This window comes from Phasianus colchicus, chromosome 18, assembly GCF_987193195.1.
Source record: "Phasianus colchicus chromosome 18, bPhaCol1.hap1.1, whole genome shotgun sequence".
In the NCBI taxonomy this organism is placed as follows: domain Eukaryota; kingdom Metazoa; phylum Chordata; class Aves; order Galliformes; family Phasianidae; genus Phasianus; species Phasianus colchicus.
This window is the reverse complement of record NC_143453.1, coordinates 11,661,636-11,688,931: the sequence shown is the minus strand read 5'-3', so window position 1 is coordinate 11,688,931 and position 27,296 is coordinate 11,661,636. Positions and strand designations below refer to the sequence as shown.

At 45.2% G+C, this 27,296-nt stretch overlaps 1 protein-coding gene across 24 annotated transcripts in view; it reads right to left on the bottom strand.

Moving 5' to 3' along the window:
- The window catches only part of FBRSL1 (fibrosin like 1), a 417,340-nt gene that overhangs the window by 192,977 nt on the left and 197,067 nt on the right, over positions 1–27,296 (bottom strand). The gene's annotated exons all lie outside the window — the stretch shown is intronic.

The window sequence follows — 27,296 nt, the reverse complement described above, 5'->3', positions numbered from 1 at the left end:
GTCTGACTTACCCCTACGCACGGATGGAAATGATTTTCTAGCGGCTATTTTGTTGGACTGAACCATGGCCTATTTTAGAAGTCACCAAATTCTTCTGAAAGAAGGAAGGAAAAAAGCCCAGCTCTGGATCTTCCCTGGCCCGTGTGGCTGCAAATTACCAGCTTTACTACTCTGCACGCCTCTTCCAGTTGGCCGGCACGCATGGCTGTGTTTTCTTTTCCCTCTCAGGCCCTACTCTGTAACAGATTTTTTCTCATAAAACTTACAACTGGTGCAGCTCTTCTCGAGTTTGAAAAGAAATGGTTTTAGAAATCAGTAGGACTCAATTAATGTGACCGAGCACAACAGATCCTTCGAGCAATGCAAGGAAAGAGAATTTCCTCTGCGAGAGTCAGGAATTCCATTCTCTCCTTTCATCGCAGGAGGCTGCAGCGATTGCTCAAGTCACGCTTTAAAAATCATTTCAATACCAGACTAGTAAACAAAGTCTTATTCCGTTCTGAAAAGTCGCATTTAAAAGGGAAAACCCTTCTCCAAAGCATTCTTTCCCTCTTAACTGCAGCGTAAAAGACCATCAAACATACTGTTAGCATTATTTTCTCACTGTTGCATGTAAAATTTACAGTGCAATTCCCATTGTATTCAATAACGAGCACAAGAACTAGAGCTAAGCCTAGAGAAGTTTGTTTCAATCACATATTAATCTCAGTTGTTCTGTTTTTCTTTAGTGTATTAATTTTTCACAGGACCGTGAGCAGGCTACAATGGTTCCCAAATACCCGATGGCAAAAAGTACTGAAGGGTTCTGAGCTGTTTCCCTGCATGGGACAAGGACAGAACCAGTTTTCCTCCTCAACATGTTGGTAACGCACAGCAAAAGCCCACAGCCATAAGCAGCCTTCTGAAGATAGATCAGATGGGTCAAAGGCCAGGACCCTCCTGCCCCTGCAGCTCCCCAGCAGGGCGGCCGCACGCTGCTCCTTGCAGTGATCTACCCAGCCCTGCCTTCAGACAGACCCTCGCGCAGCAGGTCTGTGCCTTGGTTTGCCTCTGGGTTGGAACAGTCATTTTAGATCAATACGACGACTCGTAAAACATGGGGGAACTTTTACTTTGGGACAGCCTATTCGTGGTTCCTTTTTTGGTCTGAAAACAATGCACAGACCTGTACCAGACACAGCACCGCACTGACAACCCCACACAAATCACAAGAGCTACTGTGTTAGGCTAATGTGGGCAATGACCCAGGCAACATGATTTACCAGTACAGTAACTATCATACATTTCATGTTGATTTACTAAGTCCTCGCATGAGCGCCGTGACTAAAACTTGCCCTGGATGATGCAGGAGAGCTCAAGACACAACTGGTATGACCTGCCAGGAGTACACAGGCTGCAGCACAGTGCAGGAGCGCAGCCACAGGAACCCATCTCCTTTCGACCCAAACATCTGCCTCAGAGCATGCAAAAACACAGACCGTAGGAATGGAATCAAATGCAGAAGCAAGACTGCCCCGTTGGCTGGCAGAAATGTACAGGAGTTGTGGTACATCCAGGACTTTGTGATCAAAACCGCAAGCATGCAAAGCTTGAAATCAGTACTGAAAATTTCTGTAGCTGAGAAACATTTACTTACTGACAGCAGATGGGTGCTGCCAATGGCTGCAGCAGTCGTGATGCTTCAGCCAAGGCTTCAGGAGAGACTAAACTGCTGGGGCTTATTATTATTATTATTATTATTATTATTATTATTATTATTATTATTTACTATGACAAAAGCTGATCCCCTAAGCCTCAATGGATTAGCTTGAATTTTAAAAGTTTTAGCCTCTATTCTTTATAAACATCTTTTCAGGGGAGGGGGAATAATACCGATCCACAGGACGAAGCTGCTGGGATCCCAAGCCTTTTCTGGCTGCAGGGACCTGTAAGACTGTTACAAATGTTCCTACTTATCACAGATCTCTGGTTTTGTCCTAACCCCTTGTGCTTATAGAGCATTTGTAGGCAGTGGTATTTCTATTTTTGCTTACAGCCTGTATATCCCTTCCATTAATTGCTATATAAAGAGCAGACTGCCAGCTCCAAAATGTCAGCTTCACTGTAGAACTCCATTCTTGCTACTAAAACCAATCTCTTACATCGGTTGGACAGTAGAATCAAAGAAGTTATGTAGGTTCTCTTTTCCTCAAAATACAGCAAGATCAATGCATTTTTTTCTGTAAAGCAATAATCGTCCTAACTCTCACCATGAGAAATTAAGAACATTAATCATATTTCAGGCAAATATTTCCATACAGTCTATTAATATACCCCAGTCAGATCGGGAAGGCACAAGACCAGCAATAACTGAGACTCCCAGCTCAGCTAAAAGCAGCCTTTTAAGACTTACTGTGGTTCCAGATGTTTTGCACAGCTATTTATTTAGCTTGTAAACAAGCCACCAAAAACATTCCACATAATGATGGGAGAACCGCAATTACATTGTTGTGGAGATTTACAAAGAGCTCGGCATACTTTTGTGATTTAGAGAAGAGAAATCTCTCATTCCTTCTGAGAGTTGATTTCCAGATTTATGTCTGTGCTGCGAAGCGCCCTGGGAATCATTAAAATGGTGACAAAGAAAAGTGATTTTCTTTATTAAAGGAGGAACGAGGGAGGGGAGGGTGACATAAGAGAAGCCTCCTAGCTCTCCTCCCTACAACAGATTTCTTTTGTCCTTGTAGGGGACTTTACCTTAAGTCATCAGGTAGTACTGACACTCTTTTGTTCCCTTTTTTTGCCATCTGTTCCCAGTGAAGTGCCGGAATGGTGGCACTCCGACATCCCAGCTCCAAGCCCCACACTCTGCTGTACCCAGCCCTGCTGGAGCACGGGCACAGCCACGCGCCGGGGGATTTGGGGATGGTGGGAAGTGAGTTGGAAGCCCCACAGCCTTTCCTTGCACGTGCCCACCAAGCAGCAGGCAGCTGCACGTTCTTCAGCTGATCAGCAGTGGAGTCACCACCTCTGGAGGTGTTCACAAATTGTGGAGATGTGGCACTGAGGGACGTGGTCACTGGGGGTGGTGGTGGGTTGGGGTTGGTCTGGAGGACCTCAGAGGTCTTTCCTGACCTGAATGATTCTGTGATTCCATGAATACAGGCTAACCAGCCCAAGCTAACTGGGCTCAGCCTTCACCTCCAAGCATGGCCTTCAGTCCTGCAAGGAGGCACTATAGTTAATTTTAAGGCTTTATGTTGCTTCTGTGGCATAAAAATAGTCATAAATTCCACTAGGAAGAAAGAACACTCAAGAACCCCACATTTTCAGGACTCCACATATTCGCTGCTTTCATTCACAGTCAACCCATGGCAGGATTTGCAACTTGTAGTGAGCTGAGGACTCAGATGGTCACCGTGCAGGGCACTGCCAACCCCGTGCTGGCATGGACTGGGGGACAGAGCCCTGCTCCCAGCACACATGGTGCAGGTTGACCCTGAGCCTGCACTGGGAGATCCTGAACCCACCAAAAATTCATGGAGAGGTGACATCACCACTGTAATGCCTCAGGAGAGAGCAATGAGAGGCCCTAAACCAGACTGCTTTTCATCTGTATATGTGCTTAAAGACTGTAAAATAAATTAATGGGGAAATCTAAAGCATAATGATAAGGATCCCCCACTGAACAGGTGTTTTTTCCATCCATGAAATTACAAGTTGCCAGAAAAAGACACGGGCCCAGTTCAGCTTTATTTCAGTCTCAGCTCCTTCCATTAAAATAATAACAGGCTTTATGTTCGTGAAGCTGTAATTAAACAAGTGCTTTGGAAGGAAGACCTAGGGCTTGTGGTACTGGGAATCAAAGGCAAGCCACAGCAACCCGCTCACATCGGCCTGCTCCTCCTCCTCGCCCTGCCTCCTGGTGGGACTGCCCAGCCCAGGCTCTCATTTCACACTGACGGGTCTTATTGTCTCTCTCCCCAACTTTTTTAATGGAGAATGTGTAATTTCTGGAGAATATCTAAATTCTAGTCAGACAGTATAATCTAGAAATAAACTTGAAGTCAAGTAGATCTTCCAGAGGCTGCACAGACAGCCCGTTTCTCCGTGCTGCCCAGACATTTGCCACCTGTATCTGACAGGGACAACTCACATAACTGCATGGCACCAAGCATCCTTCCAGCCACTCCGAGTGTCAGCGATGAATTCTGCTTCACAACATGTAACATAATGTATGGTGTGAAAAAAGAGAAAACCCACGAGTGCTGTCGCTGCATATTTATGATATAAAATAAGCATTAGCATATGGGAGAACTCTGAAGGGAAAACAGAGCACAGTTTCATCCAAATTTAGAACAATTGAATCAGCTTTAGAATCTAGGACTTCCAAGAGAAATATGCATTTTTACTATGTCACAAGTCAGTTAACCTGTCTGTAACCCCTTCAAATAAGAGATCTATCTCCAGCATGCATGACAGGGCAACAGTAAAGCTAAAGACGCAGCCTAACTTACAGCTTCTAGTTTTAAAACATCATTTAGGAAGGAAGGTAAGGAACATTTTCTGACTCCTCTGTACACCTGCTTTTCTAAGCAGTGGAATATAATCCTGGAGCATCAATATAATGCTCAGAAAGAACACAGGACGCCGAGTGCATTGAAGCCCTGCCTATGGGGAGCCGTCGGTGGCTGATAACCCCGCAGCATGAACAGGCTGTTCCAACACTTGGTCCACAGAGGCTGATTTCTTTCCAGACGCTGCCAAGCAGACACCAAAGTCCTTTTTAATCCAAAGCACACAATGGCTGGCCAGAGCAGGAGCGCCAAGGAAGGCAGAAGTGGCCCAGACTTCAGTGGGATGTGAGCCCCAGCTACTTCGCCATCTCTTTGATGGTACAGCCAGTGTGCCCAGAGAATCACTGCATGCTAGAAATAAACTAGCTGCTGGTATTTCCTTAAAGATATGCTGCATGAATAATTCCCCCCTCTTACTGTATCTTAACTGTTGTCCAAAATGTTTCATAACAGATATCTACATGCAAATGTAATGTTTAGGTTTTATCTCTCAGCTTCAAGATTAGGCTTCAAATTCAAATGGAAGGGTTGCGTTCCAAACTTCAAGAAGTGAGGTATAAATAGCGGGGAGTTAATTAGCAGTGTGCTGATAGGTGCCAGCGCCAGAAAGTCAGTGTTCCTGTGCCTTAGCATAAAAACTCTTCTACCGCAACGGAGCACAGTTTCTACCAGCCCTTCAGAGGAGGCGGGCCATATTTATGAGAACAGCAATGACGTGACAGTCCCAAGTGTTGATAAATGCTCAATATCACGGGAGAAAAGACAACCTCAGGAGACTGGCTTTGAACACAGCAGTGGTGCATGTGAGCCTCACCCACGGTGTGCAGCACAGAAACACGGGGCACAGCAGTTCTGGGAGCAGAGCAGGAGAGCTGCACCCGTTCTGCCATTAATGCTGTCTTTTTCAATAAGAAGTTGAAGATAGCTGGAAGCTCAGGGCACACACACACTGGAATTTATAGGTATCTCTGAGACAGCTGCGTGACATACAGTTCAAGGGGAAGGCCACAATTAGCTTATCTTCCTGGATTACTTTATTGAAGGAAGAAGGTGATAAGTGGTGTTTAGAAAGTGGGAAGCAACAAAGTCTGTCTTTGGAACCATGCGATAAGCACAGGTAAGTGCAGCTGCACAGACAGACCTGTTTGTGGAGGGAGGGTCCCCTGGAGAGCGTGGCTCCAGGGTCCGGCAGCGACTGACACATCTCTCAGCTGCAGGATGCTCTTCCCTGTGCTGTCCATGATACTGCCTTACTCCCCTGGGAGGGTGACACAAACAGCACAGACATGTGCTGTTCTGGTGCCCACAGAGGGAATCTGTAGGAGCCTTGGTACAATGATAACAGCACAACGTACAGACAAAAGCTCATCAGTCACACCACAGCATTACTATAAAGTTACTTGCGTATTGCTCCCAACAAGAACCAGAACACATTCTGCACAGCGGCAGCGTCCAGCTTTGCTTCATCAATTCCATCACTGCATTACATTGAAATGCTGTCTATCTATCTACATATGTAGGTGCACTGTAATGCAGGGCTACCGGCAGTGGGTTTAGGGCTGCAGTCCAGATCCCACATCACAGACAAGAGGAGGAAGCTGCTCTCATGGCTTGGGAGTATAGAAGGAAGGAATCTTTGTGGGGAAATACACTTCAGCATGCAAAGCAGGTATTTCTGTGTTGCTTAACATTAAGCCACTTCCCTGTCCACACGAAGATAATTATTCTGCTTTCATGAAGAGCTGATCCCTCACAGACTGAGCCTGAGTTTAGAGAGCTTTGAACAATGTGGCAAATGTTTTGCCTGGAGTTCGCCCGAAATACCTAATGCCTTATGAGAACCTTTAACCAACTAGCAAGAGAAAAACATGCTGTATCGTCCGTCTCCACATGACGGATTAAACTGGATTTGCTTTTGCTTCCCCATAGCTTGTTTTTCTTTCAAACAAGACTGGAGGTGCTGGAAGAACACAACGAGCTCATGCTCAGGGGGAAGCCCGACACTGCTGCTCCAGATGTACAGAAGGGTCTGGCTGTTTGCTCCAGCTCCATCACTCTGTGCAATAACAAACCGTCTGGGTACCTCACCTCTTCCATAACCTTTCCTGAGAAAGCTTTTTACAGAGATCTCAATGGTAGATAAAGTGAGAAAAGGATAAAGCTAACAGCCGCTAACTTTTTGAGAAAATCATTGTACCATCATTTTCAGCACAGGAAAGGTCAGGATTAAGCTGGCAGGGCTTTGAATGCAAGAGCTGATGTGGTTAAACATTATCATCAAGGGACGATGGCAGGAGGAAGGTCTGTGCCCTGAGCACAGCAGTATCGCGTTCCTGACCTCATTCCCAGCTGCACCCAGGCTGTCCCTGTTGTGCTGAGCATCTCCCTTAGGGTAAAGGGGCAAAAGTAAGGCAGCTCCATCTCTCTTCATTTAACCCTACCTTCCTAACAACAGAACACACGTATGAAAAGCTCCCCGTGTCCCCAGAACAGGATTATCTTACCATCCCTCCTTTGAACCTGATTCAACAATGTTTGTAGACGCTTTGTCTGATTTCCCAGGGAGGTAAGAAAGGGAACAGGATTCTTCAGACCTACTCCCAGCACCGATGATTTTGGGTTGTTTTTTCCACAAAAGCAGCACTGGCAGAAATCTCACTCCGCTCATGTGAAACTTAGGGGAGGAGTAAATGAATTGCTCTTTTATCATGTCTTATTAAGAATGCTCAGTATATAACCCGCTCTTCAAATTACGCTCTGTAAAACAGTCAGATAATCATATCACAAGGTGAATGGGAGAGGAGAGCAGCATCGTTAGTACCTGTCACTGCAGTACAAGCAGATGCATGCATGCACAATACGTTTGTTTCTCAACCAGGGCTTTACAACTGTGTTTTAGAGCTTCATATTTCACTGAGTAACACTGTGAGCTGCAATAATACACTGTGACGTTATTCATATTGCTGTCGCAAATGAAAACTACAGTTCTTAAATATTTTAAGAAAAATTCAGCTACAACATTGCTGTAGCATTTCTTCAGCCTCCCACCCCATTTACTACAATGCAAGGGAGGCAGCAGGGCAGTGGGGAGGAAAGGAGCTCCAAAAGTCACATGGAGGCAGGGCATCACATCCGAAAGCACATCCAGACTTATGAAAATAGACATTTTAGAAGCTGGAATAAAATATTCTCACCTTTCACTGATAAACAAGTATCAAGCACATCTACATACTATGTATTAGGCAGCTTTATTTTTATCACAGTGCTCTTCAAGCTGAATGCACAAACCACTTCCACTCTGCTGTCATGATTTATTTGCTCACCCCAAGACCCCCAGTGAAAGGGAGTCCTGTATCTGGAGGCTGGCAAGCTGCGTCCCTACTCATTTCCAGTTACAGAACATTGCAAGGGTGTTGCTTTGCTTCCCCATGGAGGAGATCCAGAATGAGCTGTGCAACTCTGCAGTTTCTTCTATCACCCTTACCTCTGGATTCTTCCACTGGAACAGCCATGGCTGCACCACCTGCTCTCGGGCTCTCTGTGGGGAGGTGGGAGGAAGGCCATGCAGGGATGTCCCTTCTTGGTCTTTCTCCTGTGGCTGTGAGTTGCTCAGCCATGCACAGCCCAGCTCTCACAGAGCCACGTTACCCCGAGGCGTAGGGAAGGGACGCAGGCAGACCTCATGTGCTGGGGAGAGCTTTACTGAGTGCAAGACTGCACAGCCTGCACTACGTAAGCAAAGAACTTGATGTGATTTCTCCCTTACGTGCTGAGAACACCTGGCATCGACTGGATGGGCAAGTACACCAATGTAATGCACACACACACACACACACGGGAAGGTTGGGGATGGAGAACTACATGGAGTTCTGCTGTTTTTCTAAATCACTGCCAAACCTCCTTAAGAAGTAGTGAGTAAGGCAAGTCAGCTAATCAGTCCGCAGCTAGTATTAAGTCTAAAACAATCTCCAGCTGAAATGTGATTAATCCATGCATGACAGCTTAAAGGTCAAAGCTAGAATGCAGAGCTTCTTGACTGCAAAGAAAGAACTGACTTATTTTTATCTCTTCTTTAAAAATTACAGCAGCCATGAAGTGGCTCAAGGAGCAGAGTAATGAACGTCATAAACCTGCCTCATAAAAATGGCATTCATGCAGTAATACAGCAGGTCAGATGAGCAGGGAACATTTCATTAAAAATTCCCCTTCTTGCCTACCCAAGAGAGACTTAAAACTAATCATATAAAATGGCTGAGTGACACCATTAACGAGCATTAATATTTTAAAGCTTTAATAGTACAACAGAGCTAGGCTGTTATATCAAAATTATACAACCTTATTAGACAGTGCACTTGGCTGCATTGTACTTGAATTGTCAGCACCTCGGGTTGGAGATGCGGAGGTGGCCGGGAAGCAGAGCTGCTGTTGGTCTGCACTGAGAGCCACGGCTGTGTGCCGGGCAGCCCTGGAGGAACCAGCAGACCCACCGTGCAGCCAGGGACAGAGCTTCACCGTGACAGAAAGGAAAGGCTGCTCTCAGGAAGATACTGATGTTAGAAGATACTGACTGGAGTTTGAATGCTTGCAGTCTGGATTACAATTTCATATAGAATCAGCCCATGCGTGCAGGCAGGAGACCGTGTTCTGGGTTTACTGACAGCAGCAAGATGTGACAAAAACGGAGAGAGCAGAGCAAGTAAGATTTGCACATCTCCATAAGCATAAGGGCAAAAGGAAATACCGCCCGTGTTCCACTCCCAGCACAGCTATGGATCTGGCCAACCAGCTCAGCTCAGAGCTTTGCTGGGGGTGACCTGCAGACCCGCACAGCACAGCCCTGCACTTCACTGACTGCCGTCTCCAGCCTCATCTCGTCTCCTTGAGGCAAAAGGAGCCCACAGCCACACCTCCCAGTGAAGAGCGTGGACTGGAGGAGATACTGACAAACAGAAGCTACAAAGCCACTCATTCATCACTCCTTACATGAGCAGCGTGGATGCTGTCCAAACCCCAGTGCATACAAACCACTTGCTGCCTTGCATCCCTTTGAGAATTTGGAATGGTCGCTGCTCTTCTCCACGGTGTTGTGCTTCTCAGTATGCACAGAACCAGTGACAAGCAGCACTCCTCCCCTTTTAAACTTTAATGATTTGCAGGACAGTAATTAACCGACTCTGACAATAATGTCGACTGTAGACTGCAACCTTAGCAGGCATCCTACTCCAGGAACATCTGAAAGCTCAGCAAAGTTATCATTTAAGAGAACCTCTTAATTACTCTGGCATTATAATGAATGTTTCTCATAGGCACCCAGCTGTTTTGTTTCCTCTTGTACAGAGGCAAAGAAATGAATTGCTCAACAACAGGCTGAGTGATAAGACACTGGTATTCTTAAGATTGAAGAGATAATGTTGATAACTGTGAGCTATTTCCCTCTCCCTAAATGCTATAATTTTAGCGAGCAATTTAGGAAGGGATTTCTCAGACAAGCAAGGAGTGGAAGGAGTTGGCTGAGTATTGGTTACTTAAACAATGTTTATAGTAAATTGATGCTATGATTTTCAAGAAGAAAAGAGATGCAAGGAAACTGCAGTAATCCAGTACTTGGCAGTCTCGTCTTTGTTAAATACTGCACGAAACTCTCATCAGAGAGGTTTTTTTTCTTTCTGCTTTTCACAGACACGGAAGGAGAAAGAACAGTGAACAGCACACAAGAGAAGTCCCCTTGGCACTGCACAGCAGCTCTGCAGTTTGGTGAAGGGATTGCACCAAATGCATCAGTGCCTGGGGTCATCCATCACCAAGCAGCCAAAGGGCTGTGCCAGGCACACCTCCAGAAGAGAGAAGGCAACCAAAGCATAAAACAGACAGCAGTGAAGGCTGGTTGGAACACTAAAGGGAGTGCATTTGGTACTGTGTTGTCAGTGGACACCTGCAGGAGTCTCCCTCCATTCTGCTCCTTCACTCACTCAGAACAAACAAGTGGTTTGACAGACACATATCATACTGCAAAACAGCCGTGTTCTGTTCCCAGATCACAAGCATTAATATCAGCCTTAAGACCAGCTGGCTGGGTTATACGTTTTCAGTTCGATACACTGATTTTAAAACGTTACAGTAGTGATGCATCACTGTGACGTGCGAGCAGGGAGAGAACAGCAGAATCCATCACCGTGTGCCTAACAACTCTGACACTGCACAGAGACCATGGGCAGCAACAGCCCTTCCTGAATCCCAACAACATACCCAACTGGAGAGAGTCAAACAGCAAAAACAATGAGGGAGCAGAAGCAAGCTGCCCATGCCTCATTGTGGAATGGGGTGAAGAAGACGGCCTTGACAGCAAAAGCCATGCCAGAAGGCAGAATGCAGTGCAGCTGTCATTGAAACACGCTGGGAATAGCTACAACTAGCAATATGCTGACTGCTGCAGACTACAAAAAGGGAAATATTAAGGCTGTTATTTTGGCTTGCATACAATGAAAGAAATAAGGAAGTTCGCAAAGTAAATGAAAGTTTATAGTGACTGTTAGTGACTGCCAAGAGTTCAGCACCTTCCCAGGGATGCAGCTGCACAGGTGCTGCTTTGGCTGTCAGCAGCCAGGCTGCACGCATTGCACAGCAAACCCGGCATCTGCAAAGGGAGGAACTTAACAATCTGCTTTTTTCTGTCTCTATTTTCCTGATCATTTGAAATTTAGATCTGACCTGCCTGTAAGTAACCTTCCTTACAGTTAGAAAATAAAGTATGAGGCAAAACAGAATTTTCATTTATGCCTGTTTTAGGATTCAGACTCTCCTGGGATTCTCATACTTGGTTACACAAGCAAGCTGCAAAAGCAAAGAGAAACAACTGCAAAGCAAGCTGACAGTAGTTCCACTCAAACATCAAAAGAAACATAATTGATAGGACTGTTTGGAAGCACACAGGCTAAGAAGTATCTCTGACAACTGAAACTGTGCTAGAAATACGCCGTAATTTGCCAGATAGGGTTTACAACCCATAATCATTTCAGAAGTTCCTCTCTTTCAATAGTGCAGCTTGATTGAAAATTAATACGAGACCTGCAGGGAGCAAACATCCATTATTAGCAGCAGTAAGCGTGGGGTAATTGCCACAAAGCAGGTGCACGGTGGCTCTGAACTGCGAGAGGGTAAGAGGGAGGTGGGAAACCTGAACTCAGCAACCACTGCACCACGCTGCCTGCAGCAGGGCTGTGCCAGGCTCACCCCGTGTTACCCATGCGTTTGGGAAGCAGCTGGTCCTCACCCTTCTCTATACCTCTACCCCTCAGCAGGATACAGATGAAATGACAAGTAAGAAAGAGAGAAAGTGGTGTAATCGTTATGGGTAGGACTGTTGAAAGAAATCAGCACTGAGCTGCTCGCTTGTCCGGATAATTACCGAGGATACAGAAGCCCCTTCCTGGCTGCTTCCTATGAGGCAGCAGCACTGTATCAATCAAGCCAGACAGAAAGAGCCTGTCCTTCCCACTCAGAAAGGATTTTGCATTTCCAAGTGTGTCGCTCCAGTTTAATGAACCCAGCGATTGCAAGCTCCCATGTAGCACTCCAGCTCTGTGCAAGGACATGCAGAGCCTTCCAGCCTTTTACACAATGTATTTCTTTATCTAATAAATCAAGTCAGGCCTTTTTGAGTGAAGCATTGCTCCTCATGAAGGAGTGAGGAACCGCCTCATTTGACAGCGCAGGGAAGGGGAAAAAACCTAATGGGGGAGCAGGCTTCATTTCAAGGTGACACTAAGCAGAGGAGAGGCGAGGCAGAGGATTGGTATGCTGTGAGATCCACGCAGGCGTTGGACATGAGATTCCTCTGAATTGAGGGAGTCTCACTCCATTAATTCAAAAACCGATTGAGGTGGAGGGAAAGTAGAGCAATATGCATTATGTATTTGTTACAAAACTATTGTGTCAAAGCAATATTTAGTGGTAAATTATGGCGCTATCAGGAGGAGGATGCCACATACATAAATCAATTTGTCTCCTCTGCTGGCAGGAGTGTGACAAAAAGATAAGAGCTCATCAGTGCCATTACTTCACCGGGCGGCAGGGGAAGGGACGAGGGGGTGGGAAGAGCTGCGGGGAGAGCCTGGAACTGCCAGCAGGAAGGGAAGGCAGCAGAGAGACTTTATCTCCAAGTTAAAACAAAGAAACCCAACCCCTGCTAGGGAGAGGCTGCTCGGTCCAAACAAAGTTGTCTCTTCCCTGCAGGGAGGGGAGGGAAGGATGGGGACCGACTATTCATTTGTACTCATTTATTTTTCTAAAGACAGCTTGAAAAATTGATAAAGGTTGGAACAATAATATTTTCTGTGGCAGAGAAGTATGAAAAAAAAAAAGAAGTAAGAGTTTAGCAGAATAAAGGGAAGTACAAATAGTGCCGTGCTAAATGGTAATTATGCCTTTATGGAAATATCCTGTTAATTACTAGGTCATTTTTTGTTTTACAATTGAGTTGTCAATTTGCAGTTAATTCAGGCCATGCCAGTCTAATAGCTATTTACAGATCACACAATTGCCTCGATGGGAGGAGCACGTGGCACCCAGGCGCCAGATGCCATTTTGGGAGTGCTGGAGGTAAAGAATCGCTCAACAAATGCGGCCATCAGCAGGAAGGCAGTGGGGTGCAGTATCAACAACCTCAGTGAGCAGAGCAGGGCAGAGGCATCTTCCCCCAGCTCAGTGCTCGCTGCATCGTAATAAGATGGAACAGCACGCTAGAGGCACTATTAAATAAAATCATAATTATCCCTCTCTTGTAACAGCACCAAGCAGCTCCGTTGGCTCTTCCCAGGCTGTAAGACATCTGAACTCAGAAACTCAAAAGCACTAAAAACTACCCAAACACCAGCACCATCCATGCCATTGGATTTATGGTGCCTTTTTGTAACCCCTCTCCCTGGAGAAGGGCATGGGGGTCTTCACATGAGCCTGTGACAGCATCCCTACCTCTGGTGCAGGTGCTCTGCAGCTGGGCAAGGGCACAGCGTGGAACATGAAAGATGAAGCCAGAGCAGCCTTCACCTAACATCTGGGTGAACATGACTAAGCTGGAATAGAAGGGACTGGACGCATCTTGGTTCATACAGACATCTCTTCAGATCTCAGGAGGTGCTGCAATATGTACTACAAGTTCGTGCTCTGGCTCTGCTTGGCTAAACGAAGGAAGGCAACCTGATCTTAGCAACACGTTGAGACCACGACATGAAATGCCTTGCAAGCTGTTCCAGTCTCAGCCTAGTCCAAAGCCTGATATCAGCTGCCCGTAATAACTACAAATGGAAGTGAAGAAGGGCAAAGAGGAAAAATACAAAATAACATAAAAGAAACAACTCAAAAACATTAGAAGGCACTTTATGAAATTATCAGTTTGCAACAGTATAAACAATTTTAAGTCAATTTATAAAAAAAAATTCCCAGAAGGCAATCAAGTAAATCAGGTAATTATATCCTGTAAAGGGAGATAACATCAGGAAAATTAGAAACACTTCTTCACATAAATCAGAGGAAGGAAAGCCTTCACACTTCATTTACTCATTATCACATCTGATGTGTTTCTTTGCAGGAGATGGGGAGCTGGCACAGTTAGCTGCCAGGCGCCCCGGATGTTGTCTGTGCTTATGCAATGGCTGGAGGTCAGCTTACACAACGTTGTCAGTCAACAAAACACAGAAAATGTGGCAAACAGATGATGGAGCAAAGTGACAGGACCGAATCACGTAGGAAAAGGGCTAATGCTGTGACTGCTGGCATTGGGACAGGTCGAAATGGAGCCTTTCTCAGATAAGACTGAAGATGCCCACTGCTTTGGAGGAGGTTGGGATCTCAGACCTGGGTTGGGTTTCAATGAGCTCATCCACATGTCACTGCAGCAACCCTAGTGACTGTTTCCAGCAAAACCAGAAGTCGTGCCTCTAAGGAAGGAGGAACCCTACAACTTTCTCTGCTTTCCTGTCCGAAGCTCAAGCTGTTCACCATCACAGCTAAAGGCATCCCGAAGTCTTGTCCTGGAGAAGCCAACACAGGATGGACCACTGGCTGACTTTTAGGCAACACATTTCCAGCACAGATCTATTTTTGATGTGCGTTTAGCATCATATTTATGTATCAGAACCTTATCTGCTTTAGGATGGGATCCTTGTAAGCAGATTTCTGACTTCACTCCAGCTGCTGCCAGTAACACCTGCGGTGCATCATTTTGCTCCCTCTCCATGTAGTCAATCACAGCGTCAGTGTCTGTTAGTGATAGTAGCCATGGGGAATTATTGTTTCTCTTTTCACCAGAAAAAAAGAACACCAGTGTCACAGAGCTAAAGCACAGCACTCCACTCAGACAAGCTGCTAAGTATCTATTTAAAGTTAGGCACGTGCTTAAATTTCATTAAAATTAACAGGACTTAAAGAAAATGCCTTGAGCTAAGCATGCTTTAAGTGCTTTGTTGAACAAGAATGTACTTAAGCAAATGCTTAAATGCTTTCCTGAATTGGTGTCAGACTTATATTAAATCAGGGTCCTCACTGGTTTTTATTCCAGCATGCCACGAGACATACAGAAGAGATGGTGTTTAACCAAACCTTCCATGCTTTCCTTAGGATACATACGAGCTGTCCTATTTCCAGTGCAGCTAAAATATATACCAAATGTCGGTGTGGAACCGCTGGTTGACAAAGCATCTCTAAGACATGGCAGATAAGCCTTTTAGCAGTTAATATTCGTCCCCAGCCGCATCCATACTTTATAGATTATCATTTCTCTTTAATAAAGGAAAACCCTAAATCCCGCAGCTTCAGCTGGAGACAGATTTTCATTTATTTGGTTGCAAGAAACCAAATTAAGAAAATTACTTTCTAACTAATTTTACAGTGCTAAAGAACATCTGATGATATGCTGGGGAAAAGCTTCAAGCTTTCTGGATGAAGCCATTAAGACATGAGTAATAATTGGAAATTTACTGTGAATAAATCTTGATGAAATTAAACTGCATTTAAGTATGTTCTATAAAAACCAGGTCAAATGGCAAATGACGAATGCCCTCTGTCACTCAGTGCAAGGAAAGGTATTGAATAAAAGCAGAATAATTACTTCCTCCCAGCACTAAGCACAGGTAAGTCTTCTTTTTCCTGTGCATAAGAAACCCCAGCATAAAAGAACCAACTCTGGTCTGCTGTACAAAGAAGCCAAAATTCACATGCATTCCCACATCACTGTGCATTAAAAACGACCATACTTTCAGATAATGGGTACTTACAGTACAAATCATAACCCAGCTGCTTTGGGGTTTAAAGTGGTATTTATAAAGGTGAAAGTCTATATACAGGAATCACTGGTAAAATTCCTGCCTGACTTCCACAGAGCTGAGATTTCATCAGGACTGGTGAAGAATTAATACTGTGAAACATGAGCTCAAGAGGAAGATCTCTCTCTCTACTTAAGAGAACAAAAAATTAAAAAAAAAAAAATCAAAGGGACAAAAAGATAATTCAATCGTGAGCCATCATCCTTCTACAGACTTGCCTCAGTACATTAAAACAACAGAAAATTACAAACGTGATAATCAAGTGTTTTTCAAAGTTAATCATTTCAGCTCACAGGACAGATTTTTCACTGGTGAAAGATGACACACTGCTGCAATCAACAGAGCTGTGACAATTCACTCCAGCTGAAGGTCTGGCCCATTGGTTTTTGAAATTCAAGCAGAATTGGAGGAAGAAGGCATAAATTTACAAGCAAAAAAAGATAGAGAGGAAATGAACCGTTCTGACCTTTGCACTTCCCAAGTCACAGACCAGAGAGCACAGCCCAGAATAAGGCAGTGGGCAAGAAACTGTGCTCTTCTTCACTTACTTTGCCACTAATTCCTAATGGGAGTGAAAGGAGAATGAGCAAACCAGGATGAGACTTGCTACCAAGAGATACAGTCAGGGCAGCAAATTTGGACCAAGTCATCCTGGCAAGGCAGTGCTGGAGCCAGAAGCACAGGGCACAGCCTGCACTGCCAGCCAATGCTTCCGAGCTCTCCTCCCACTGCTCCCCTCCTCAACAGGCGTGAGGCATCTACAGAATTCACCCCAATGTCACCTCATGCAGCACGAAACAAAAATATTGTAATTTAGGATGAAAGGCAGTGGTACTTCCTGAGGAAAGCATTGGGAAGAAGGAAGGTTTCTTCAGTGCAGCTCTGAACAGAAAAATATCATCCTTTTATGAGATTATGAAGCAAATATCTGCTAACAGGTATGTATTAACTACAGCTCGTTTTTCCTTCACAATATGTAGCATTTACCACCCTGTGGTTAAAAACAAAAACCCTGCTGATCTAAACCCTTTCAAGTAACATTTGTGATGCTTCCTGCTGCTCCTATTTGCCCCATCACACCTTGCCACACAAATCAGGGAGATGTGCCTCAGGAGGCGTTCAGCAGCCCCATGGATGCTGCCCCAAAGCCCTCCTGCCCCACAAGCTCAGGGCTGCCCAAAGCCACAACCTTTTGTTGTAATCCAGAGACTTGCTGTTACCAGCCAGCCCAACAGACCGTCAGGACTTAGCAGATGTCTCTGCTACTCATCTGTACTTTCTGGTTCGCAGGAAGGTAACTGTACCTGACATATGTGCAATTCATCGCTGATAATGCACAGAGTAATTGGCTCACAATGTTTCTTTCTCCATATCTTTCTACCTCTGCCCATCTCTAATTCCTTCTCCGAGCCATGCTGTCAGACCACTGTATTTCTCATATTTATTTGCCATGAGTACGCCATCAGCAGGCATTGTTAATTTTAAGGCACCGAGAAGAAAGAGCTCTCCGCTGCCTAAATTATCAGTAGGATTTCTTGGTTGAATGTGGGTGTTTAAAAATATGTATTTCAGAGCATCAAATGGTAGAAGAGAGAAAAATGAGTTACCTGAAAATTCTTTGCAGAGGGCTCCGAGTAGATTGATTTAGTAACATCTGCTCATGAGGAGACCACAGCTCTTTTAGGAAAAAGCGGAGAGCAGCAGCCAAGTCTGCGAGCTGCACGTTATACCCCTCTGAATACAGACAGGTTTGTGGAAACAGAACATGCTGTTAGTGCAGCTATTTGACAGCCTCTGAGAACATCTGCTAACGAGGGTGAACTTTATTTATTTATTTTTAAAGAAACTTGTCTTTATGACTGCTTCTATCCAAAGTGGGATTTGGGGATTCAGTTTGAGAACTATTATCGAGTGCTGTGCGCACGTCGGGGCTCTCCCTGGAAGGTCATCTCTCAGCAAAATTGGGAACCAGCAATACCACTGCTCCCACAGCTTATGCTCAAGTTACTCCGAAGTACAATGCATGTACTTCTTGGAAGGATCGGGTATAAATCATGTCTTGGAACAGAAATCACCATCCCAGTAGACAAACAGGGCTGCTGTTCCCTGGACTGAACTACCCAACTCTTGCCTTGCCTCCCGTAACAGTGAGGCTTGCAGCTTCCTGGAATACACAGCTCCAGCAGAAAATGGCTCCTGCTTCAAAGTACAGCATGCCTTGGTGGCATCAAACAGCAGCGCTCGCTTCCTTCTGCCCAAGTATTCATCAGCACCTACCACCAACAGAGCCGGTCACAGTCTGTTTGTTGTCTTCCAAGGAGTCAGCAGCAGGACGTCACCTTTACTCTCTAGGTTAAGTTTCCTCTCCCATCTGGCCCCTGCTACATCTTCAGAGAGAAGATTTCATTTACAGGCTGTTTGCCACAAAGGAAGGAAGCTGTCTGCTCCTTCTCTTCTCCGCAGGGATGATGATGCAGCATGCTTCTCTGCTAACTAGCTGCTGCTGCTGCTTGCAGCGTACAGGAAAAATGCCCATTGACTGCTGCTGACTGTTAGTAATACTCAAAAGGAAGACTTTTTAGTTTTTTTTTTACCATGAATATCCAAGTCCTCACTTGGATTGAAATTGGTCCCTTCAGGGGTGGCACAGTGGGACGAGCAATTAGAACAAAAAGCGGTGAGACTCTCCATTGCATTTCAGCTTTGTACAGAACAGAGGAACTCAAGTTCTTCTCCTGTCCTCTCCAGCCATAAGACCCATCGTGTTCAGACAGCAAATGCTGCTTGTCTCCCATACCCTTGCCTGCTTCTTATTTCCTCTCAAAAACACATTTCATCACTGCAGCCTGCCAAGGTGCCCTTTCTTTAACACACAGTGAGGCTGCATGCTGCACGTGCTGGGATGGGGCATGCTGGGACAAAGAGGGACGCAAATAGGGGGAACCAGACCCAGAGCAGGTGCTGATGACACTGTCCTGCCTGCTGTGCCCAGCCAGCCCATGCAGATCAGTGTCCAGGAGCAGTGTGGCAAGCAGGGATGGTGGGGGAGCACTCTCAGGACCAAAATTCTCTCCAAGATCTTCCCCAGTCTCTGATTTAAAAAGCCAGAATCACACAACACATCCTGTTCACAATTAAGACAAAAGCAATCTAATGATTAAAGTCACCAGAATGTAACAAAGAAGCTATTAATTATTTTCCCAAGAACCTGAGACGGAAAACAAGTCCTAACACTTGCAGATTGAGTTCAGGTTCAGGCTCGTGGGTTTTTGCAGCCCTGTTGTTCCCAGTTCTGGTGCAGGCAATAACCCCTCAGCACTCCCCCTCTGCTCTCACTGCCTCCTTTTCCTTTGGCAGTCATCTGGGGCAGCGCAGAGCTCCGCAGGAACTCCCCTGTCATGTAGCATCAATTCAACGTCCACTTGTTACAAAGCGTTATGGAGAAATAATACGCTATTCTGGGATTAAAAGATTAGAATAACGTACAATGAAGACGCAGCAGTGAGAGGTGCTGCCTATTGTTTGGCATCTTATGGCACGAGAGGCAAAGCACGGCTTGTTTTGACAAGCAACTGAAATTTCCGTTTGCTGCTTTAACAGCCATGTTTTACCTGTCATTCCGCAGGGATGGAAACGCTCGGTCGTTCAACACACGCTGCTCAAGGATGGATTTGGACATACCTACATGCCTGTTTATGTATATTTTTAAATGTCAAATTAGTGTGGAAGGCTAATTTTCCTGTCCAGGCTGATGGAGGATTTCAGGGCTCAGTACCCAGCGGCACTTCAGAGCAGACCTGCCGGATGAATAATGGGCAATTTGCAGAGCTCAGGTTTATGTTAGTTCAGAAGTCAGTCCAGACTGGCGGCTGGAGTCAAGCAGGACTGAAGAGGAGGACACAGCCCTGAAGAACACAGGACTGTTCAATACAAGCTTGCTCCTTACATGTTACCACAATAAACATAAACACTAAAAACAACGGGAACTAAGAATAATGAAATTCACAAACAATGTCAGAATAAATCCAATTGCTGCCACATTGAAGCTGCTGGAACAATGCTCCTTCATAGCATATTTTCCTGTTTTAATTTGCAATACTGCGAACAATGCGAACTTCACAATAATAGTCAGGAAGTTAAGATTCAGTTAGTTACAAGGTTTTCCTTCTTGACATTGTGGGAAGTAAATGGGACGTAAGCTTTCTGTATTAAGGAAAAGACTTCTGAGTCTGAGAGCTAGAAGTGCTTGGCTCGAGCAGAGCCCTGCTGGTGATGGGCAGCCAATGGCAGCATGGGGTGCTGAGCACAGCACCTCGCCGCCCTGAGCCCATCCATAGCAGACTGTGCCTGTTGGCATTTGGGCTCAGCCCCAGACGGAAGGGCAGAAATGAGTGTGAATCACTGACATTACTTAAAAAAGAGGAATCAAACAACTATCTCCTCCCAAGCTTGAAAAAGTCATAAGATAATAATTACAAATGACCAGAAGAAAAAATGTCTGTTATGCTTAGATGAAACTCTGACAGTGAGGGGCTGAGCAGTGCAGGCTGGTGGCTGCAGGTGGCCCCGGGCAGCCCTTCCACAACTGCTCCCGAACAATCGCAGGAAGCACTGGAAACGAAGTGCCTGTAACTTCCCTGACACCATGACAGTGACAAAAAGCATATGTCTGCTTAGCTTCAAAGAACGCTCTGTAAATGCTGCTGGTAAATAGACAGTTGTCTAAACAATTAAATCAAGGAAATCGCTCCCAAACCCACTGCCAAAGTTAGCACAGAGCCATGCAGGCACGGCGCCCGCTCACAGCACTCTGATCCCCAGCACTGCAGCGAGGCGAAGCGTGGGGCAGCCCCTCAGCCAGGAGAGCGAGCATGTGGGGTGCGGGCTGCACCTCTGCCTGCAGCTTGTGATGCTGCTCTCACTGCCCACCAGCTGCCGCCTAAAAGAGGTGCCAGGCCTGGAAGCACTGGTGCCAGCTCCCTGCCAGCAGCATCCCAGCGGGATGCAAAGCCTGGGCAGAGCCCTTGGAGCGTGGCCAGCACAGCTCACTGCCATGTGCACACTGCAGTGCTGGGGAGATGCGCATCGACCCATGGCTTCACGTGCTCCCCCTCTGCACAAATGTGCTCCTGCAAGTTACTGAGTGCACATAAAGGTGAGTGGCAGCTAGGAGAGAGCACAGCAAAAGGGATGAGGTAAGGGAGAGAAAATGTAAGATGGGGAAACAGAAAGGAAAGCAAGAACCTATTCCAATCTGCCTCCTCTGTTAGGACTGATATCACCTTTCAAAAAGGCAGCTGGCTGTCAGAGGCTCCAGCTCAGAACTTAACTGCTCAGGTGAAACCGAGGGGGATGCTGTGCCGGCTGCCAGCCACAAGGGTGAGCGGAGCGCACGGATCCTGCTCTGCCTCCCAGCCCAGCCCAGCCCAGCCGCACGGGGCTCTTGGCAACCTGCAAGAACCCACACTTTATATTAAGACAATAATCACTTGAATCCTCCAGGATATCATGAGAATTTCAATTATCTTTTACAATAAATGGTCGTGTTAAAAAAAAATTAGCAAGGTGCTTTACTGCTGAAGGAAGGAATTTCTACTTTATTTGAATGTCATCTGACCTTGATGGCACGGGACGACGTGTGAGGAGGGGTGCTGGGGCCGTACACCAGCACCGCCTGCCTTTGGAGCTGACAGGCCAGGCACTGTGGGGACCCAGGTGTCCATCCCTCCTCACCTTGCTGCCGTTATCTCACGACTGTACGTCCGTACCCGACGTGTGCTTTTTGCTCTTCCAGCTGTACCTTGGCAACATGCAATTCCAACTCTCTTCAAAGGTCAGACTTTAACCATGCAGCTGTGCACTTGGAACTGTGATGGTGCGCAGAAGGTCCACAATGTTCTCCAATGCAAGTAAATAGCAGCCCAAACTAAGGATTTAACACAGAAATTACCCTCTTCCAACCCACCAGCCCGGTGCAGTTGGTTTCAGCCTGAACTTTACGCAGCACTCACACAGCAGCTTCTCCAGTGCGACCCTATTAAACACAGGGGTCCTGGCCAGCACAAACTGCTGCATTTCCCACGTGATAATTTCCAAGGAGCAGAGATCACTCCATAAATGTATTCCAGTGCATTCAGGCAAGATTCAGATCTGAATCATGCTAGTGTAGATCTATTTTAATTTCATAATCTAGCCTTTAGCATTTTTCATTTGTAAGAATACCACGGGGGTATATATACTAAATATTTTCTACAGCCTGCTAGGTGAGAGTTACAGCTGTGTTGTCCAAAGCACACTCTGATCTTAGATGCATCCATTAGTGGCTTAAGAAGAATCAGGCCGTTCCATCAGCCTAGCAGATAACGCACAAGCCATCATTTACACGTTATCCCTCCTGGCAATATTGTGATTTCCACTTGGCCCCGGAGTAATACACCATCAGTATTAGCAATTTTCCTTGTAAATTAATCAGAACCACCTAGCAAATAATTACAAACTTCTCTTCCAAATCTATTATCTTCAAGTTTAAATGTGGGCAGATGGCAGGCCTTAGGGCATGCTTTATTCCAGGTATGGAATTAATTGATGATTTCTCACATTATAAACAGAGAACTTTGTATTATTGTTGAACTCCATTTTTTTCCCCTCTCATCCTATTAACGTTCATGCTAGGTAAACGTCTGGCAGCAATTAAACGTGAATTTTAAATACGTGGCCGATTTCGACTCCGGTGCAAGTACCACAGGCTTCCTTCTCACTGACACACTGATACTCCAAGCTCTTCTGCGATGCTCATCCTCTGATGGTAAGAATTAATTCACTCCTCAGGCTGCCTGTCCTTGAGAGGAGTTGGACACTTCTCTAAATAGAACTATGATACGCACAGCAGTTTCAGAATATAAATAGTCTAAGACATTTGGGTAGGAAAATCAATTTTTGCTTCAAATTGATACCCTAGAGCTGAGAACTGATTATTCATTAATTAATTAAGCTTTCAGCAAGCACTGGATCTTTGGAAGCCCAGCCAAGGGGGGAGGAGAGCTCCCGGAATACCTGGTCCAATGCATACATGGAATATCTAACCTTTATATTTGGATTTCTCAATAAGCCAATGAACTGATACCACCACCCTTAAAAACAGTATGTAGGCACAGACTCATGCAAACTGCTCCTCTTGCCATCCTCATCTTGTTCGATGGGTTCTGAATCTCACACTCACGCATCCAGGGACTTGGGAAGTCTCCATTCAATTTGAACACCCACCCACCACGGACTTAGACACACACCAAGGTCTGCCTCGAAGGCAGTAGGGCTGTCTGCATCATTTACACCCATCAGATCAATTAAAATAATCTTGTAATTAAGAACGTATTTCATGCTCAATACCTTTTCCTCGGAACAATGTGGTACCTGCTGTTCTTTATTCCTCATAAAACGAGGACAGATCAAAAATAAACCCACCGCCTATTGCTTAGGTTTCACGCGTCAGTGCCCTGATGAGATAAAAAATATCTACCTTATCTTAAATAAAATGAATGTGAGCAATCAGAGGCAGCAAGGGTCCACTATGAACACAGCCATACCTTAAATTAAACCACTATTATTCGTGTTACTCTATGCAGAGATGGAGTTCCTTTTGTAAGAAATAAATACCTCTTCATAAATCATAGCCCTACAACAAAGCACTGAGTGTTTAATTCATTGCTTCCTTCCTTTATTATTTTTCTTTATGACTTCCTCATTTGGAACTTCTCCTATTCCATCACTCACACAAGGAAAAACAAGCTCATGCAATTATACATCGCATTTCCCTCTTCTGGGCGGAGGGGGAGGAAACCAGCTCAAAACAATTGAAAACATTAGAGAGGTTTTCCTGGTTGAGACCAGTGACAAACACAGCACAGCGTGCCTCGAGCTGCTTCCTCCCTAGGACAACCCATCAGCACTGCACGAGGAGATCTGAAATTCATATCCAACCAAGGGAAAACCCCAGTGAAACAGCTATTACAGAACATTTCTTCTTAGACATTCTCAAGAATTATGCAGGTATTAATATGAAACCTGTGAGACAGAGATGGTACAAACAGAAAGCTTTGTTCTTGCTTTTCATTTGAGGAAGCTCTGTTCTTTGTCAGCAATTCATAACCAACAAAATGAAATCAGAACTTCACTGGGTAAAAGACAGAAAAAGACAAACAGCTTTTAATAATGTATAAAGTTGATCACAGCGCATTGCTGAGACTAAGATCCAGTGTGGGTATCAAACAAACACACCATTACGACTGCATGGAAGATGCCTAATGCACAAGGAATATGATTAATTTTAAACAAGCAATTTCACCGTCCAAGGTTCTCAGAAGCAATTAATCACTCTGAACATCCTACCTTTCCCCCAGCCCATCTACCCGAGGTCCTCTTAAAGAAGCCTTGCTTTCACAGTATGACGACTCTCCCCCCGCTCTGAAAATCCAGTCAGCTCTAAAAGCACAGCAACTGACTCTAAAAGCTGCTGATTTTCATAACTGGAGCAGAATGCTTCCAGCTACCAAGGCCTAGAAGTCCAAGGAGTAGGCAAGCAAGAACACTGGGGTTTCTGCGGGCCAAATTCAACCTCCTTGAGCAGGAAAATGCTGATCTTGTTTATCTGAGTGAGGAAGCTCCTATCATCTCCGAGGCTCTTCAATGATCAGAAAGCTTCAGGAGATGCTTGGAAAGGGACAAAGATTTGCTATAACCAGAAAGCATGGACTGCATTCTCTCAACAACGCGTTGAGCCCTTTGAAGACAAACAGGAATATTTAACAATATGGTTTTAAATAAAAAAGGAGGGTAGATGCAACTCAATTCCATAATTAAAGGGTTAATTATAGGCATGATAAAAATAAGTTTTATGTTTTACAGTGCTCACCCAATCCCTATAATCTGGTCATAAATAAAAGGGCTGATGATAAGGAATGCTGCAGGCAGGAGTGCAACTCACCATCTTTAATGGGCAGTTATATGACATGCTGCTAGTACATTGGCAGTAAATCAGCAGAAACATCTTTTATAGAGTTCTAGTTTTTATGATGTCATTAACTTTCCTCCTTATACTTAAGGGATAATGAAATAAAGTCATGAGGAGGGATCAAAGGATGAGCCCGAACTGTGTAGTTTGAAATGGCCACAGGGGAATCAATTTTGCCCACACTTTCTTGCAGACATTTTGATGGCAGAAAGGAGCAAAGAGTGGAGGAGGCAAGACAGACCGTAACACTTTTGGCAAACCTTGAATGGCACAAATATTAATGAGTTGTTTTATGTGCAGAGTTCTTTAAGCAGTGCTACGGCGGCTTCAAAATAGTGCAGGTTGGCAATAATTTAAACACACGAGGTGGTGGGATCAACACCACATTGAAAGGAACTGCAAGACTGGGTGCAGAGTTAGCCCACATTACTGGAGAAATGCCAGGTACAGCAGGGTCATCTCATCCCCTCGTGTAATTAGAAACACCAAGAAGGAGGGAGATCAATAGGGTAATGCACAGCATACAATAACCAGCAGACACCATTAAACTAAGGCAGTAACACTGGAAAATTGTAGCAGTTATGAACCATTTAGGTCAAGTCAGGCATCAATCTAACACAAATGGAAGAAAATGCTGCCAGCAGACCTGGATCTAATTAAAAACAAAAAACAAAAACCACCTTAAATATAAGTAAGCCTCCCCCTGCCAAGACGCAGTCACTGAGATTAAAATTATTCCCACGGTGTTCCTATTAGACAAGCCCTATAAAACAGGTTGAAGCTTCTTGCTTTTGTTGAGGTCTGGAAGCAGCTTCCAGTGTGATCCCCAGTGCAGAATGGCTCTGGGCTCCCTTCTGACAGAGCCCAAGAAGAAACCTCTGATGCTGAAGTTCATTTCTCACCACTACCTTCACTGGAAGAATGGGAAACCAGAGCTGTTCTCACTTCTGGCACATTGTAACTAGAAATTGGTAGATCTAATGTTCAAATAGATATTCTGAATGTCTCAAATGGGAGAAGACAGAATTTTGTCTTTTTATGAGCAAGAATTCTTCTTACTGAGCCAGTACTGAAGTCAGACTGCAGTACTGCCTGGAGTAGCCCTCAGCTTCACTGATGCCACCAGCATTATTGCTGTGTTTTGCAAGAACGTTCCTGAAAAGGGTGAGGAGACAGCTTCAGAAAATAAACTGCATTTCTGAAAAAAATAATGCAAAAAAAAAATCCCCAAACCAACCTTATGTCTAAATAATGTAGCAGCTTGTGTGCGTGCATGCATGTGCAGACTTCTTAAGGAGCAGATATACATCTTGTTACTGTAAATGAGCTGCTATTTGGATGCTTCTCCACTTTGGAAAAGATCTCCTTAACAACCAGAACCAATGTGGGGTGGAAATGGGAGCACAACTCTGAGCAACACGTACAACAGGTCCGTGGGTAACAGACTTCATCAACACATATCCACTGCAGTTCAGAATTTATAACCTTGTTTAAAAGATACTGCTTCATTTGCACAGAGGACCAAGAAACTCCCTACAAAACAGCGCACATTTTTCCCTTCTAAGGAACGGCGTCCGACTGAGACACAACCGGGGGCTGGTTTACTTTTCCACTATCACAAAGCATTCATCTCACACATTGGTCTAGACTTGAAAAGGAAGCGCCGTTTGTTCAGCACCTCATGACTGCCCACGATCGCAGACCTCAGACGTGATCCAAAACCCTGCGAGGTGAAGATCCTGCCCTGCTGCGCAGAGCAGCGCTGCGTTCCGACGGCGGTGTGTGACAGTGTGACAGCGCGCTGTGCTGGAGAGCCGTGTCTCTGCTCACCTGAGCGATCTGCTCAGCTGCAGAGGATCTATTTCCAACATTAACATCTGCTAGATTTGGCTCAAACAAGATGCTGTGCTCAATCTAGGTTACATCTACTGCTGTCGGCTTGCTGAGGGCAAGTAAAATCAAAACATGCCATTATTACTCCTTGCTCATCCTCTAAAAGCTGGGAGGCTGAACCTGTGCTTCCGGATCTTTCCTTACTGATGATTGCTCTCCCACCCACCCGTTCAATTGGAAATTCTGTGTCTTCCATTGAAGGAAGACACGCACTATGGGCTGTTTCTTAACACACAAATTGCATGCAGCCTGGCTCTCCTCCTCCTTGCAGCCCAGCGCTTTCTTTCGCTCGCTTTGCATAACCGTTCAGGAGACCTTGCCATGAAAATGGAGAAGTTAATTAGCCCATCTTAGGGATTTGCACGAGTAGGTGGGAAGCTCGAGGTCTGTGCATCTGTCTGCAAACACAGCGGTCAATTAGCAAGAAGAATGTTTATCAACAAGTGCCGTTCCATTTTCCATAAGCACCTCTCAGCACAGTACTAGCCATGCTCTATGGCAAGGATCAGACGTGTTAGCTAA